Raw genomic sequence first — 5,684 nt, forward strand, 5'->3', positions numbered from 1 at the left:
CACCAATTCTTTCTTTTTAGGTTACAATTTCCAGAAGTGAGCTCAGGCAGTTCCTATTGTTACAGAGCCGGGGCCTTACAAGAAACTGAGGCAGTGCAAAGACCCTCCTTTCAAACCCCAATTCTTATGACCAAGTCAGAAAGATTTCAGACATGTCACTCAGAGTAATAGTAATGAGTTTATTGAAGGGCTAGGAAAAGGGAAAAGGGAAACTCTCAAGGAAGAGAATGGGTCTTTTCAAAGAGGAGAAGGACAATGTGCCTCTCCTGCACTCCAGTTTTATTGGGGGAATCCCAGAGAAGTTTCCAGACTTTTGATTGACAGCTGGGTGACATCAGACTTTCAAGTCTCCACTGCCTGGCAATTCGAGGTCACCTTGGCCCATGCTGACCAGTTTCAACTGGATTCTTAACCATACATTCTTACAGATTTTATGAAACTATCCTGATGTCCCAGAGTTTCAGGATCTAGTCCCAAAAGTCTTCGCCTTCAGGGGCTCCTCTTACTAGCATTATTTTGGGCCTGCATTTCTCCTGCAGTTAACAGATCATTGGCTGAGGAATGTGACATATCCTATCCACTTAGGCCAGGCAGGTTTGCAGGTAAATTGATTCTTGGAAAAGAAAGCATATGGGGGTCAGCATAATAGGCCCATTTTAAACAATTATTCTCTTGACTTCTTGTTTCCACCACTCCCATTTGTCTGTTCCCTAACATGATTTGCACAAGTTTGAAGAGGAAGACAAATGTGTAATGAAGGAGAAACTAATACCCTCAGTGGCTTTTTGGGGTGTAGTTCAGTGGTAGGACACATATACAGCAAGTGTTAGGCCCTGGGTTCCACCCAATGACTTTTTCTAGTGCACAACACAGATCTGGTATTGAACCCCTAAAAATATGGAAGAGAGGAGAGAGAGAAACTGGGTTCTTGAGAGTTAACAATAGTAGTCTCTTTTAAAAAAAATGGAATTTTTAGACAATACAAAGGAGATTCACAGACTAGGACAAGGGCTATCAAATGAATTAGGAGAATATATGTGCTCCATCCAAGTCTTTAAGTTCATGTAGTTTAGTTAGTAAGCTCTTAAGTCACCAAGTTAGGAAACAAAGCTTTGAGGCTCTCTGTACAGGATAGATCCCTCTGCTTTTGTTACTAATCAGTTCTAACTCATACAGGGCTACCAAAATTGTGCTTGCTCTTAATCTTGGTATTTGCAATGGGGTCCTCTGCCCCAGGTGAGTAAAAGATTGGTTGCAATCTAAGAATATTTTTCTACATTAAAAGAAAAACAATATATATGGAATGCTTCATGATTTTTGTGTCATTATTGTACAGGGCCAGGCAAATCTCTGTATATTCCAACTTTAATATGTATGCTGTCAAAGTGAGCAAGGGTTTTTACATTTTAAAAGACTGAAAAAAATAACTAGTATTGCCTAACATGCAAAATTTTGTAAGTAATTCCAATATCTTTCTTTTTTTGTGTGTGGATGGGAGTACTGGGGATTGATCCCAGGGGCACTTTAACACCAAGTGACATCCCCACTCCTTTTTATTTTTTGAGACAAGGTATGGCTAAATTGCTGAGACTGACCTCAAATTTGTGATCCTCCAGCTTCAGCCTCCAGAGTCTCTGGAATTACAGGTATGTCCCACCACATCTGTCTGAACTTCAAATTTCCATGGCTACATACACAATTTTATTTCAACACAGACCCCTCATTCATTTGTGTGTTGTCACTGTAGCAATAGTTTAAGACTTTCTTTTACTTCACACTGCAACTGTGTGTCCCTCAAATCATAGTGACTCAGTGACATTTGCACGACCTTTTCAGTGTCATGCACATCTCTACCAGGACAATTTTTTAATCATACACATTATGTCAAACAAAAAAGTTGTCTTTGTAGCACATTTCTTTACTGAATTTCAAATGTATCAAGAATTATTCAGTTATACTAAAACCAATCCTTTTACTTAGTTAACACCACTATGTGGTATCTAGAATATAAGGGCAGTCAGATTGTGCTCTAATGAATCATTACATTCTTTACTCATATAGAAACCATTCAGTCATCCTTGTTGAGTTTGATTAAAAGGATGGACCTGCCGAGACCCGGGATTGAACCAGGGACCTTTAGATCTTCAGTCTAACGCTCTCCCAACTGAGCTATCTCGGCTGCTTGAAAAAACCGGGTTTCTTTCACTTCACTTCGAATACTTTGTTTTCAACTTTGATTTTTAGACTGGTTCAGATTCTGCTTAAATTCAATCAGACCCAATCCTTGTCTCCCACACAAACTGCTTGGATCAAAGTCCTGGCACAGTGGTGTGGATAAATGGAGGAGGGAGACAGAAAAGAGGGGACAGGGATTTAAAAGAAAGCCTTTCTGAGATCTCACCACTAGAGTAGAGAAAGGGGAGAGACAGGGAGCGGGGTATGGGGAAGTACTTTAGATATAATTATGAGTAGAGTAGAGCAAGCAGACCAGGGGGAAGAAAGAGGATTGGGAAACATGAAGGTAAAGGGGAATGAGCTTGGTCAAATTGTTATGTGCAAGTTCAAATATGGCACAATGAATCCAGTCATTAAGTATAATTATAATGAACCAATAATAAAAAGGTCTTTCTGCTCTTCCACAGACACAGCTCAGAAAATTAAGGAAATTAAAGAAAAAAAAATTCCTGGGTTCCTTATTTTTTTTCTTTTTTCTTTGTTTTTGTCTTTCATAATCTTTAAAGATATCAAGAAATGGAACTTGATAATTCTGTAACTTTGCAAAGAGAATATATGTGAATGTTAACAAAGCACTCATCACAGTACTTCCAACTTACACGAACATAATTCTAAGAAAAATTAGAAAATTAAAAATGGCACTTCTCATCATAGCAGCTTTTCTTCATAAAAACTTTTTTTTTTTTTTTTTAATGATGAGGGAGAACAGGTAGGCATAATACAGTGGCAGAATAATATTTCTGGTATGCTGAAGATCATGGTTGGAACCCCTGTGTTCCTCAGAATATCCCTTAACCCAGGCTCTAACCAAGCATGGCCATGAAAGAAATATTTGCCATGATGAGCCGTGTTTCTATTTTAGTAGCCAAAGAAATCTGTCATGAGAAAATAAACTTGTGAAAATGGTTGATAGAAGACTTGAAGATAATGGGAGTGGCATCAATTGTTAAAAATACAGGCAAATAACTTTGTGTGTTTTCCATTGGTGCTATATGAGTCTACTGTTACCAATATTAATCCGTTGTTTATTCAAAAAGTCAATAATAGTTTAAAATGAAGAAATAAACACATTTACCTACATGGAACAACAACAGTGAGAGTGTTTTCTAAGAAGTTGAAAAAGCAATAATTCATTACAACCTGAAGTGAAATTGCTAAGCCAAATTATAACTAGGGATGATAAAATTATAAAAAGAACAGAAAAAAATTTACTTGAACAAGTTTAATTGCTTATAAAAATGTGAAAAATATTCGAGTGTATCGTGTTGTCGAGCAAGTAATTGCGACAGAAAATTTAATTTGTTCTGGAAGTGCACTTTCATTATTGTGGAGAGAAAGTTGAATCATCCCACCAGTATAAAACAATTCTCCTAAATCAGTATAGACAGAGTACTGATACACTTCTTTGATGCTTCCATATATGCTAAGTCCATTTCTATTTTTGCAGACTTTTCAAGAATTTGCCTTCTCGCAACTACTCGGAGAGTCTGAGTTTAGGACTGGTGGAAGGAAGAAATGTTGTTACCACAAAATTGTGTGAGGTAAGGCATAGATATAATTTATGGATTATCTCTATTTAGCTATTCTAATATATGTACATCTATTTCAGAACAGGTACACAGTGCACACAATTTTGTCAACTTAAATAATATGGTTTTTTTAAAAAATAAAATGTATAGCTCATGAAAAAAAAAACATAAACAAACACAAGTTAGTTTGCGCATCCCAAAATGATTAAGAAACTTGCTAAGAAAATATGTTGTTGCCATGTAGAAAAACTAAGAATTGCAGACAGAAATTTTTCAAAAAGGGACGGTTCTCCAATTGGAGGTGCCGGGGATTGAACCCGGGGCCTCGTGCATGCTAAGCACGCGCTCTACCACTGAGCTACACCCCCGCTGGTTTAACTTTGCTTCAAAAACATATTAGTGGCATGTATCCGCTTGTGCACTCCCCCGCCCCCTGCATACCGGAGCCTGAAATTTAATACGTACAAAGATTTTTTTTTTTTTAATTCAGTTTCTTCTGAACCCTCTATGTTGCACTCTGTCTCAAAGCTACATCAAGAAAAAGTTAACAATATTAGACAGAAAGGCACTGTTCAGAGAAGTTACACATTCTTGTCAGCCTACTCAAAAGTCGGCTTCCAAGATGCCTGAAGAACACATTTCTCCACATGAGGGCGTCCCAAGATACAGTAATCTCTTGCATTTTGAAAAATTCTCGAGTGACACTGTGTAGAAATTCTTTGGAATCGTGTTAATGTTTTATATAGGCAAACTTAAAAATCAATTCAAGAATATAAAGAAAAAGTACTTTAAACTTGAGTACAAATAGAAAAAAAAACCTAAAATGATCTCAAAAGAATAAGATAACACTAAGTAGGAAAAAAAAAAAAAGGAAGTAAGAAAGAAAGAAACAAACAAACGCTGGACACCGTTGTGCATGCTTGTAATCTAACTTTTTAGGTGGTTGAAGCAAGAAGATCTCAAGTTTTAGGTCAGTCTAGGTAAATGGCAAGAGTCCTCCTGGTGAATGAATAAAGACCAGTTGTAGCAAAAAAAAACAAAACAAAAAAAAAACCGTGTAGTTTTACACGGTACTTTGACTTCTTAGAACTGCATTCTGGATAGAATAGAACTACAAACAAATCTTAAATTCTACTAAGTATGTTTTTGTTTGTTTGTTTGTTTTTTAATAATGCTCTGAATGTTTTTAAATCACTGACAAAGGTGTACAGGAAACTAGGACAGAGAAAAGCAAAAAACAGTGCAAAAACATTACATGTAGTAGCAAGGAGCAGAACTAGTTTTATACCTCTATTTCTTAAAACAGATCTCCACCACAAGGAATCAAGGCTTCTATGAGATTTTAAAGGGCTGGAGCAGGGAAAGTACAAGATAGGCCTAGAACTTCTTTATGTGCTATTGTGTAAGAAGGTGTTCAAAAGATGATGAGATGCTCTAAAGGACATAGGACCTAATAGATTTTAAAACACTGAGGATTTAAAAAAAATTTTTTTTGAACAATAAAGGAATATAATCTGTTGAATAAAATAAGAATACTTGAGTTCATACTGATAAGAAAGAACAAGAGAAAGATGAAAGGAGAGAAGAGAAAGATTTTCTTCTTTTTTTTTTTTTAAATTTGTTTTAATTAGTTACATATGACAGTACAGTGATCTTGACATATCATACATTTGAATCAGATGGGGTATAATTTCTCATTTTTCTGAGTGTACAGGTTGCAGAATCACATTGGTCATGCAGAAGAGAAAGGTTTTCTAACAGTAGTTGCAAAGTTATAAGTGTGGAAGGAATGACAGTAATGCAATGGTTGATTCAGGCAAAATTAATTAATTAAGCAATGCTAAAGTTATGGGTGAAAGTCTGATGAGGAACAAGACATTTATATAGTTTCAAAGTTATTTCCCAACAGATTACTTATGA

The 5,684-nt window shown here is 36.1% G+C and overlaps 2 non-coding genes across 2 annotated transcripts; both read right to left on the reverse strand.

The window, feature by feature from the left end:
* Positions 1-2,106: 2,106 nt before the first annotated feature.
* On the reverse strand, positions 2,107-2,179 carry Trnaf-gaa (transfer RNA phenylalanine (anticodon GAA)). Its single transcript has one exon. It is a non-coding gene; the product is annotated as a tRNA-Phe (tRNA).
* A 1,881-nt stretch (positions 2,180-4,060) lies between these two features.
* On the reverse strand, positions 4,061-4,132 carry Trnaa-agc (transfer RNA alanine (anticodon AGC)). Its single transcript has one exon. It is a non-coding gene; the product is annotated as a tRNA-Ala (tRNA).
* Positions 4,133-5,684: the final 1,552 nt, after the last annotated feature.

The sequence above is a fragment of the Callospermophilus lateralis genome, chromosome 6 (genome assembly GCF_048772815.1).
Source record: "Callospermophilus lateralis isolate mCalLat2 chromosome 6, mCalLat2.hap1, whole genome shotgun sequence".
NCBI classification, from domain to species: domain Eukaryota; kingdom Metazoa; phylum Chordata; class Mammalia; order Rodentia; family Sciuridae; genus Callospermophilus; species Callospermophilus lateralis.